At 42.7% G+C, this 11678-nt stretch overlaps 1 protein-coding gene across 1 annotated transcript in view; it reads right to left on the minus strand.

Annotated features, from left to right (window-relative positions):
* Tdg (Thymine DNA glycosylase) overlaps positions 1–11678 on the minus strand; it is a 614020-nt gene that overhangs the window by 555120 nt on the left and 47222 nt on the right. The window lies entirely within an intron of this gene.

Genomic DNA, 11678 nt, shown 5'->3' on the forward strand with positions numbered 1-11678 from the left:
AGATTCTGAACAGAGTCTAATACATATGTATCTTATTGATTTCCTTTAAACCAAAATAAAATTCTATTTTGCCGTTGTCGATGTACAGTTATCGATACAATTTTTTTCCATTCTTTAAGGAAATTACGAATTACAAAAAAGTTCTAATCACTGAAACCGTAAACTGAATCATAGTGCAAGGGGTTAATGCTGCATGATGCCCGGAAATGTTCGCCAAAGACGGCCGGGCCGTCTCTGAGTGTTTTTGAATGATCGGGCTGGTTTGGCAGGGGTTTTTCTCTGGTTTTGGAGGGAAGTGGCCCAGGATGTGTATCGGGGCACGCGCGCCGCGATTCTCGCGTACTCGGCGTAACAATATCACCGTTGCCTTGATTCCAGTTCAGGAAAGAGCTGAGCTCGGCGATCACCACTAGGTAACCGAAGAGCTACCGGGCCGCCCTTAATCCGAGCCATCGCGTTTCCTCGGTTGGATCGCGAGCGCGCGTTTCTCTGTTTCCTCGCGTCCGCGGTGTCTTGTTTCGCACGGAATCGAATTCTGGCCGCGTCCGTGAAAAAAAAAGAAATCGACCGGCTTACATCATCGACCCGTATCGAATGGCAGTTCGACGCATGTAAACGGTTTTTATTCGGTGTCGGCCCTCTGCCACGCCACGCCACGACACGCTATGCGACGCCATTCGCAACAGAGTAGCCATCCGTTAAGGGGGCCGGCAGGGTTTGAAATCCATATGCTTATGCATGGGTCAAAACCTTTTCAAACTATCGCTTCAATATTGCAATGAGCAGTTTAAAAGTGGTCACTTGTGTTTCCTAAAAGTCCAATTTATGTCTGTATAGAGCCCAAATTTCGAATTTCTACCTCATCGCAGAGTAATTAACAATATTCGGCAGAAAATTCGAATTCTGAAGCAAGTATGACGTCACAAGATGGCTGCCGCTGAGAGATTCTCTTAATTTCGCGAGATTTAGTGTTCGTATCGAAAAAAGGGCTCTATACAGACATAGCGAAGACATGTACAAACACGGTGGTATGCATTTTTAATTGATTACTTACTTATTTAAGACGTAAAATGACTAGAAAAAAAGGCACAATTTTGCGGTTCAGGTTACTAGCGCCACGGTCTCTCCGCGGCAAACACTGTACGTTGCGATAGAATACGGTCGATAATGCAGATCGATAGTACAGGTTTACGTATGTACGATATGTATGCTGCCGAATATTGTTAATTACTCCCCGATGAGGTGGAAATTCGAAATTTGGGCTCTGTACAGACATGTATTGAACCTTTGGGAATCACAATTGACCATTTATAAACTGCTCATTGCTATATTGAAGCGATAGTTTGAAAAGGTTTCTGACCCTTGCACTTGCCGCTACGCGGCTCGTAACGTCAGGCTTGTTTCGTACGCCTCGCGACCGGCGGCATGCTGCCGAATATTGTTAATTACTCCCCGATGAGGTAGAAATTCGAAATTTGGGCTCTGTACAGACATGTATTGAACCTTTGGGAATCACAATCGACCATTTATAAACTGCTCATTGCAATATTGAAGCGATAGTTTGAAAAGGTTTCTGACCCTTGCACTTGCCGCTACGCGGCTCGTAACGTCGGGCTTGTTTCGCACGCCTCGCGACCGGCATCATGCTGCCAAATATTGTTAATTACTCCCCGATGAGGTAGAAATTCGAAATTTGGGCTCTGTACAGACATGTATTGAACCTTTGGGAATCACAATCGACCATTTATAAACTGCTCATTGCAATATTGAAGCGATAGTTTGAAAAGGTTTCTGACCCTTGCACTTGCCGCTACGCGGCTCGTAACGTCAGGCTTGTTTCGTACGCCTCGCGACCGGCATCATGCTGCCGAATATTGTTAATTACTCCCCGATGAGGTGGAAATTCGAAATTTGGGCTCTGTACAGACATGTATTGAACCTTTGGGAATCACAATCGACCATTTATAAACTGCTCATTGCAATATTGAAGCGATAGTTTGAAAAGGTTTCTGACCCTTGCACTTGCCACTACGCGGCTCGTAACGTCAGGCTTGTTTCGTACGCCTCGCGACCGGCATCATGCTGCCGAATATTGTTAATTACTCCCCGATGAGGTGGAAATTCGAAATTTGGGCTCTGTACAGACATGTATTGAACCTTTGGGAATCACAATCGACCATTTATAAACTGCTCATTGCAATATTGAAGCGATAGTTTGAAAAGGTTTCTGACCCTTGCACTTGCCGCTACGCGGCTCGTAACGTCGGGCTTGTTTCGCACGCCTCGCGACCGGCATCATGCTGCCAAATATTGTTAATTACTCCCCGATGAGGTAGAAATTCGAAATTTGGGCTCTGTACAGACATGTATTGAACCTTTGGGAATCACAATCGACCATTTATAAACTGCTCATTGCAATATTGAAGCGATAGTTTGAAAAGGTTTCTGACCCTTGCACTTGCCGCTACGCGGCTCGTAACGTCAGGCTTGTTTCGTACGCCTCGCGACCGGCATCATGCTGCCGAATATTGTTAATTACTCCCCGATGAGGTGGAAATTCGAAATTTGGGCTCTGTACAGACATGTATTGAACCTTTGGGAATCACAATCGACCATTTATAAACTGCTCATTGCAATATTGAAGCGATAGTTTGAAAAGGTTTCTGACCCTTGCACTTGCCACTACGCGGCTCGTAACGTCAGGCTTGTTTCGTACGCCTCGCGACCGGCATCATGCTGCCGAATATTGTTAATTACTCCCCGATGAGGTGGAAATTCGAAATTTGGGCTCTGTACAGACATGTATTGAACCTTTGGGAATCACAATCGACCATTTATAAACTGCTCATTGCAATATTGAAGCGATAGTTTGAAAAGGTTTCTGACCCTTGCACTTGCCGCTACGCGGCTCGTAACGTCAGGCTTGTTTCGTACGCCTCGCGACCGGCATCATGCTGCCGAATATTGTTAATTACTCCCCGATGAGGTGGAAATTCGAAATTTGGGCTCTGTACAGACATGTATTGAACCTTTGGGAATCACAATCGACCATTTATAAACTGCTCATTGCAATATTGAAGCGATAGTTTGAAAAGGTTTCTGACCCTTGCACTTGCCGCTACGCGGCTCGTAACGTCAGGCTTGTTTCGTACGCCTCGCGACCGGCATCATGCTGCCGAATATTGTTAATTACTCCCCGATGAGGTGGAAATTCGAAATTTGGGCTCTGTACAGACATGTATTGAACCTTTGGGAATCACAATCGACCATTTATAAACTGCTCATTGCAATATTGAAGCGATAGTTTGAAAAGGTTTCTGACCCTTGCACTTGCCACTACGCGGCTCGTAACGTCAGGCTTGTTTCGTACGCCTCGCGACCGGCATCATGCTGCCGAATATTGTTAATTACTCCCCGATGAGGTGGAAATTCGAAATTTGGGCTCTGTACAGACATGTATTGAACCTTTGGGAATCACAATCGACCATTTATAAACTGCTCATTGCAATATTGAAGCGATAGTTTGAAAAGGTTTCTGACCCTTGCACTTGCCGCTACGCGGCTCGTAACGTCGGGCTTGTTTCGCACGCCTCGCGACCGGCATCATGCTGCCAAATATTGTTAATTACTCCCCGATGAGGTAGAAATTCGAAATTTGGGCTCTGTACAGACATGTATTGAACCTTTGGGAATCACAATCGACCATTTATAAACTGCTCATTGCAATATTGAAGCGATAGTTTGAAAAGGTTTCTGACCCTTGCACTTGCCGCTACGCGGCTCGTAACGTCAGGCTTGTTTCGTACGCCTCGCGACCGGCATCATGCTGCCGAATATTGTTAATTACTCCCCGATGAGGTGGAAATTCGAAATTTGGGCTCTGTACAGACATGTATTGAACCTTTGGGAATCACAATCGACCATTTATAAACTGCTCATTGCAATATTGAAGCGATAGTTTGAAAAGGTTTCTGACCCTTGCACTTGCCACTACGCGGCTCGTAACGTCAGGCTTGTTTCGTACGCCTCGCGACCGGCATCATGCTGCCGAATATTGTTAATTACTCCCCGATGAGGTGGAAATTCGAAATTTGGGCTCTGTACAGACATGTATTGAACCTTTGGGAATCACAATCGACCATTTATAAACTGCTCATTGCAATATTGAAGCGATAGTTTGAAAAGGTTTCTGACCCTTGCACTTGCCGCTACGCGGCTCGTAACGTCAGGCTTGTTTCGTACGCCTCGCGACCGGCATCATGCTGCCGAATATTGTTAATTACTCCCCGATGAGGTGGAAATTCGAAATTTGGGCTCTGTACAGACATGTATTGAACCTTTGGGAATCACAATCGACCATTTATAAACTGCTCATTGCTATATTGAAGCGATAGTTTGAAAAGGTTTCTGACCCTTGCACTTGCCGCTACGCGGCTCGTAACGTCAGGCTTGTTTCGTACGCCTCGCGACCGGCATCATGCTGCCGAATATTGTTAATTACTCCCCGATGAGGTGGAAATTCGAAATTTGGGCTCTGTACAGACATGTATTGAACCTTTGGGAATCACAATCGACCATTTATAAACTGCTCATTGCAATATTGAAGCGATAGTTTGAAAAGGTTTCTGACCCTTGCACTTGCCACTACGCGGCTCGTAACGTCAGGCTTGTTTCGTACGCCTCGCGACCGGCATCATGCTGCCGAATATTGTTAATTACTCCCCGATGAGGTGGAAATTCGAAATTTGGGCTCTGTACAGACATGTATTGAACCTTTGGGAATCACAATCGACCATTTATAAACTGCTCATTGCAATATTGAAGCGATAGTTTGAAAAGGTTTCTGACCCTTGCACTTGCCGCTACGCGGCTCGTAACGTCAGGCTTGTTTCGTACGCCTCGCGACCGGCATCATGCTGCCGAATATTGTTAATTACTCCCCGATGAGGTGGAAATTCGAAATTTGGGCTCTGTACAGACATGTATTGAACCTTTGGGAATCACAATCGACCATTTATAAACTGCTCATTGCTATATTGAAGCGATAGTTTGAAAAGGTTTCTGACCCTTGCACTTGCCGCTACGCGGCTCGTAACGTCAGGCTTGTTTCGTACGCCTCGCGACCGGCATCATGCTGCCGAATATTGTTAATTACTCCCCGATGAGGTGGAAATTCGAAATTTGGGCTCTGTACAGACATGTATTGAACCTTTGGGAATCACAATTGACCATTTATAAACTGCTCATTGCTATATTGAAGCGATAGTTTGAAAAGGTTTCTGACCCTTGCACTTGCCGCTACGCGGCTCGTAACGTCAGGCTTGTTTCGTACGCCTCGCGACCGGCATCATGCTGCCGAATATTGTTAATTACTCCCCGATGAGGTGGAAATTCGAAATTTGGGCTCTGTACAGACATGTATTGAACCTTTGGGAATCACAATCGACCATTTATAAACTGCTCATTGCAATATTGAAGCGATAGTTTGAAAAGGTTTCTGACCCTTGCACTTGCCGCTACGCGGCTCGTAACGTCAGGCTTGTTTCGTACGCCTCGCGACCGGCATCATGCTGCCGAATATTGTTAATTACTCCCCGATGAGGTGGAAATTCGAAATTTGGGCTCTGTACAGACATGTATTGAACCTTTGGGAATCACAATTGACCATTTATAAACTGCTCATTGCTATATTGAAGCGATAGTTTGAAAAGGTTTCTGACCCTTGCACTTGCCGCTACGCGGCTCGTAACGTCAGGCTTGTTTCGTACGCCTCGCGACCGGCGGCATGCTGCCGAATATTGTTAATTACTCCCCGATGAGGTAGAAATTCGAAATTTGGGCTCTGTACAGACATGTATTGAACCTTTGGGAATCACAATCGACCATTTATAAACTGCTCATTGCAATATTGAAGCGATAGTTTGAAAAGGTTTCTGACCCTTGCACTTGCCGCTACGCGGCTCGTAACGTCAGGCTTGTTTCGTACGCCTCGCGACCGGCGGCATGCTGCCGAATATTGTTAATTACTCCCCGATGAGGTGGAAATTCGAAATTTGGGCTCTGTACAGACATGTATTGAACGTTTGGCAAAGACAATTGATCATTTATGAACTGCTCGTTGCAACATTGAAGCGGCAATTTGGAAAGGTTTCTGACCCTTGTACGTGTCGCTACGCGTCTCGTAACGCCAGGTTGCTTCGAAATATCCGTTATATTCCAGTAACTAACTAGAATGAAATATGTTGTTGTCCATGTGACAGTAGAAGAGGTTTAGCAATAATTTCTTTTTTGCAGCTTGAGGACTATTTTTAGAAATTACAGGCGAAGTTTGCAATTTCTGCGTACATTGTCGATGAACGGGCTTCGCTTGCGAATTATTATCACCGGAACTGTTTCTCCACTTCAGCTACACTCCTTTTTGTTTAATTTAGAAAGGATACGGCTGTTGTAAAATAATGTTTTCGACCATGACAAGTAACTTTATAGTGTAGGAAAGTGTAAACAAATTTTTTTTTACGTTTTTTTTTCGATGATGAGCCAGTGATTCACATGTTGGAAAAAATGTGGTCACATTCCCTGAAATTTCCCCTTCAAAATGAACCCTTCAGAAGAATGGAGAATTCTGATTGATTATGTATAGATGTGAGTTTGTATGTGACTTGAATATGTTCTACAAGAAAGGTGTCATTTCTCAATGAAAACCACGAGAACGTGGTGATTATTTACTTGACAATTAGGGTTTCATAAAATATACTTCAAAACCAGAATTTTATGTTGTCGGCTTTGCAGTCTGCAAGGTACTGTCTGCAATATATATGTTTAAATAAAAATTTCAAATAACGAATAAAAGATAAAAAAAATTTTATTCGTTATTGGAAGGTCATATCGTCGATTTGGGAGTTCTAGTCTTAGAATTTAATGGAAAAAGGGTGACACGTTTTTTGAAATGTCTGTAAAATCAACAATTTATAAGAGATCGAAAAATACTTTGAGATTCGGTCACTAAACACTACATATATTAAAATTTGAATAAAAGCCGAAACATTACTACAACAGGGATGACCCATAGTTCTCGAGGTAAAAAAAGGGTCATTTAGTCGTAAATAGGGATGTGCGGGCCGCCCGATTGTCGGGCGCCCGAATCGTCGGGTCGGGTCGCAGAAAGTCGGGCGCGCGATACTTCATGACACATCGGGCGGCCCGAGCGTTTCGGGCTACCCGAGAGTTTCGGGAAGCCTGCTCGACTTCGTCGGGCGGGTTCGGAATGAATCGGACAAGTTCGGGCGAGCGAGTTATCGCGATACCTGAGATTCAACTCTGCGTTCTTATGAAATACATAATGGTAACAATGATATATGATTTCGAAATAATGCACGTTACACGTGAAAAATTTAAGAGAAAACAGCACAAAATGTAAAAAATTGTCATAATTTACCATATTCTCATACGTTCTAGTTGTATGTAATTTCGTAAGGATATTTTAACGACATTATCGATACATATGCAAGTTCATTCGGAGGAACAAATTCGTCAGAATGCCAGAAATATTGTCTCTTAAATTTTTCATACAAATAAAGATTATGCATATGTTTGCCAATTATACCTACGGTAATTATGAAAAAAACCAAGTATATTAAAAATTACGTTAATTAAGCTATGAAAGAAGTATCATTATTGCCATTATGTATTTCATAAGAACGCAGAGTTGAATCTCAGGTATCGCGATAACTCGCTCGCTCGAACTTGTCCGATTCATTCCGAACCCGCCCGACGAAGTCGAGCAGGCAGCCCGAAACTCTCGGGTAGCCCGAATCGAGACCGCCCGACTTTCTGCGACCCGACCCGAACCCGAATACCGGGCGGCCCGCACATGTCTAGTCGTAAACGAAGTCTGCAGGTATTGCGGAGCGCACCACTCACCTACCTGAAACGGGGACACCCCGCGTCCTTTTCCAGCTCATTGTGAAGCCAATGTTCAATTCTCCATCCTTCTAAAGGGGTCATTACGAAGGAGAAACATTTTTAGTAGATACTTTTATGGTTTTACTTTTCTGACTTTATAATGTAATGAAGAAAGGGTGATCCTTTTTTTAACACGTCTATTTAAAATCAACAATTTTTAAGATATCGAGAAATCCTTTGACATTTGTTCATAGGTCGCCAAAGACTACAACATATTCAAATTTGAACAAAATCCCACAGTAGTACTCGAAAATGTGCCCGATTTCGCGTGGAATGACCTCGGTACACAAATGACTGATGCATGAAGCTTGAAGTCCATAATGAAGAAGCGCGGAATAAAATATAGCAGGCCGCCGAAAATTATCGGAAAGTAGTAAAAAATATCACCTCGCAATTCTAATTACGGATCAGACAGGATGTCAGTATCAGTCAACGTTCGAAAGGATAATATCATATAAGGGAGAAAAGACCGCATTTGTTCAAGAAAAGGTAGATGAACTTATGTCACATCACACAAACGTAATAGTAACTTGTTCGAAATCCGGAAAATCACAGGAAATTTATAAAATTTAATATATAATTATTATATAAATAATATATAATAATAGTAAATAATCTTGTTGTTAGTAAATAAATACATGCTATTTATAATTCAGAATGCAATTTTATGCGTGTTAATCGATTGAAAATATAAATACATAATGATAAAACATAATAAAATTTTTAAAAAATGCGTTAGTAGGCAGGATTTGAACCCTGGTCGTCGGGGTGAAAGCTTGGCACGCTACCGTCGCGCCACACCAATTTTTGAAGTCTAGAACAAATACGGCATGACATAGAAGATATATACATTTATATATATATACAATTTATAATATCGTAATATGAGACATATATATATATATATATATATATATATATATATATACATATATATAATAATATAAATATATTATTACATTTATGCGCTTCGTGGCATAAAAAGAGTTGCTTTAAATTTCATTTAAATGAGATTTGAATATAATTTTCTTTCTGACAGGAAGTAAATTCCGGCTCATTTTCAAGAAGTCCTGGTAATATGTATAAAATTATTATAATGTTAAGAATAAACTGATTCAATTTAATATAAATCAAATGATTTCCTTAGCTTTTGCATACACTGACCGCCATTCGAGTTTCATTTCAGAGATATTAGCGAAAAACTGCAGAGGTAATGTGACAACAAGTCCTGCGTATATCTACGCGCCCGTGGCAATGTATGTGTTAGCATGTGTTGGTCGGCTGAATTGGGCTCATGAGGCAGGAATCAGTTTCACGAAACGCTTGTACATTTACGGGTTTGACGACATGGCAACAGTGAGGCGAACGATGATATGTGGCAACCATGTCTAGTCGCAAGCTTTCTCTCTCAATTTTCGTTTCTCTCTTCTGCTACTACTCAAGTCGGCATTGCATATATTCTTTTTTACCGATATCTCGTAGACGCGACGTAGTTCCACAAAAAAAATTTTAACCATTCCACAATGAGTTTTCCCTACTGACCGTTCGAGGACCGTTCGAGAATTGGCGTGACAGTCAAGGCCAAATGCCTGCCGGCCCCCTTAAGAGGATTCCGAGAGTGGCGTCAATAGAAAGCGCGGGAACGTGAACTCTCTCGCGAACAGTACGCCGCAGCGAAGCCTCTTATCCTGTCAATTGAGACCGATGATAAGGTACACCGCTACACGGTAAATCGTTAATGGAGAATCGAGCACCCTGTAGACCCTTAACGAACCTCTTCTCGAGCGAATGCTCCGAAAGGGATTTTTCAGAATTTTTACCGAAGAGACTGTTCTCAAGATGCTGCTGAAATGCACAGATTCCTCTTCGTGTTGCCATAGAAAAATTTCTTTTCACGTAGATGTGCAACAAACCCTCACAGTCTGCAAACTTAACGACCACGTTCGTTACAATATTCTATTAAACGTAATATTCTATTAAACTCTTGTAAAGTCCGAAAAAAGGTACGACTAGTGACAAGGTCTCCGAATATCATTAGAATTATAGACAAAATGTTAAAATGAGTTTAGAATGCCATTCTATTATTTTCAGCTTGTTAAAATTGACTTGACTTCAGTCTCTTGCACAAAGATCCGCAGCCTACTTATAAATAAACAACATGCATAAAATGAATCACGAAATCGTGATCGTCACACATACGTGACGATGATCGCGAACATGTGAGTTTATAGTTCAAATTTATTTCAAAAGCTCGTTACGATGAAATTATAAATAAAAAGCAAACCTACTGCGCGCAATCTATGTACACATCCAGATAATAGTTACACTAGCGTAGGCACGTGAACCCTAAAATACTTGAACTCTCGAAAAATAACAAGACCAGAAGAAATTCGTCGAAGACAGGCCCTAATATCTCCAAAAAATCGAGTCCCTCGTAAGGCAGCTTAAAGTCAGACATTCGACAGGTTTTGCAACATTGTGTACGGCGTAATGGCGCGAAGATTAGTGTGGTTTATTATGGTTGGTCGATGCCGCGCAGTATAATTTTGTAATCAAACGGCCAGGGATAAAAAGGCGACGGGTCTATGTCGGGGATAGGTTGAATCGAGCCGGTTCGCTAAACGGTCAATACATATTTTCTTCTCGTTATCGTGCTACGTCCGGGGCCTTCTCGGGAACCAGCGTCGTCGCAACCGACGACGGCGACGGACGTCTTTACGTCGGGGAACATGTTGCCCGACGACGCGCGACGGTCTCTTCGGACAGCTGTCGAGCGATAAAATATGTAGAAGTTGGCCGATCGAGTTTGTCCGGTTTCGGGAGAAGGGGAGGCAACGGATATCAACGATCTAGCCGGGTTAAGACAAGGTTGCTCGACCTTGTCGACGGGTAGCGGGTTTCGTGTACCAGTGGACGACCGGTAATCGACCGTAATCGGTCGTAGTCGATGTCCGTTTCTTCGTCACCCTCCTCTCTCAGTCTTGGAGCAGTCCCGCGGACAAAATGATTTTCTCCTCTCTTCAATTTTTAGAGACTCTCCAGTCAACGTAGGCTGCACGATTTTTCTACAGTGGGACCTCTTTCTCTAGAATGATTTTTTAATAAGAATTTTTGTCCATATTTCCGGAAGAGGTACCTGGCTGTTACTTCAATTGCTTCGAGTGTCAGAAATTTGTAGACATGTACTACGTGCATGTTCTCCTCCATTTTCTACAGACTGTAGGACGATACGTGGAAGATTAATGGTTACGGTTATGGCTTTGTATGTTCTCGCGACCTGATGCTGTGATTCGCGCAGGCAGTTCTATATGAAACTTAGCCACACCGCGGTGGTTAATCTTCAACCCCTAACATCGAGTCTGTAGGGAAATTGGAAAGTTCTACCGGTGGAGTTGTATCAAATACATCGTCTAATTACCCAAGTTCTAGCAGTTCAATTAAATGAATAACTTGTACATTAAGAGCAATATAAAGGCTAATAGCTTTACACGGAGCACCTTCGAGAATCAATTTCCAATTGTGCAATTATAAAATATGTACTTTGCGATTAGATTGAGGGTTTTTGTGCGGACCCACTTCTTCGATCCGTCCGTTAGCCGTCGACAAGATGAAATTTCCGCATAGAAATCTGCAGTCTGTTCGCCATCGAACGATACAGATCAGCACCAGTAACGCTATCGTTTTCTGTCGCAGTGTGCCAAAGCGTAGACATAAGA

Source organism: Halictus rubicundus, chromosome 3 (genome assembly GCF_050948215.1).
Source record: "Halictus rubicundus isolate RS-2024b chromosome 3, iyHalRubi1_principal, whole genome shotgun sequence".
NCBI classification, from domain to species: Eukaryota; Metazoa; Arthropoda; class Insecta; order Hymenoptera; family Halictidae; genus Halictus; species Halictus rubicundus.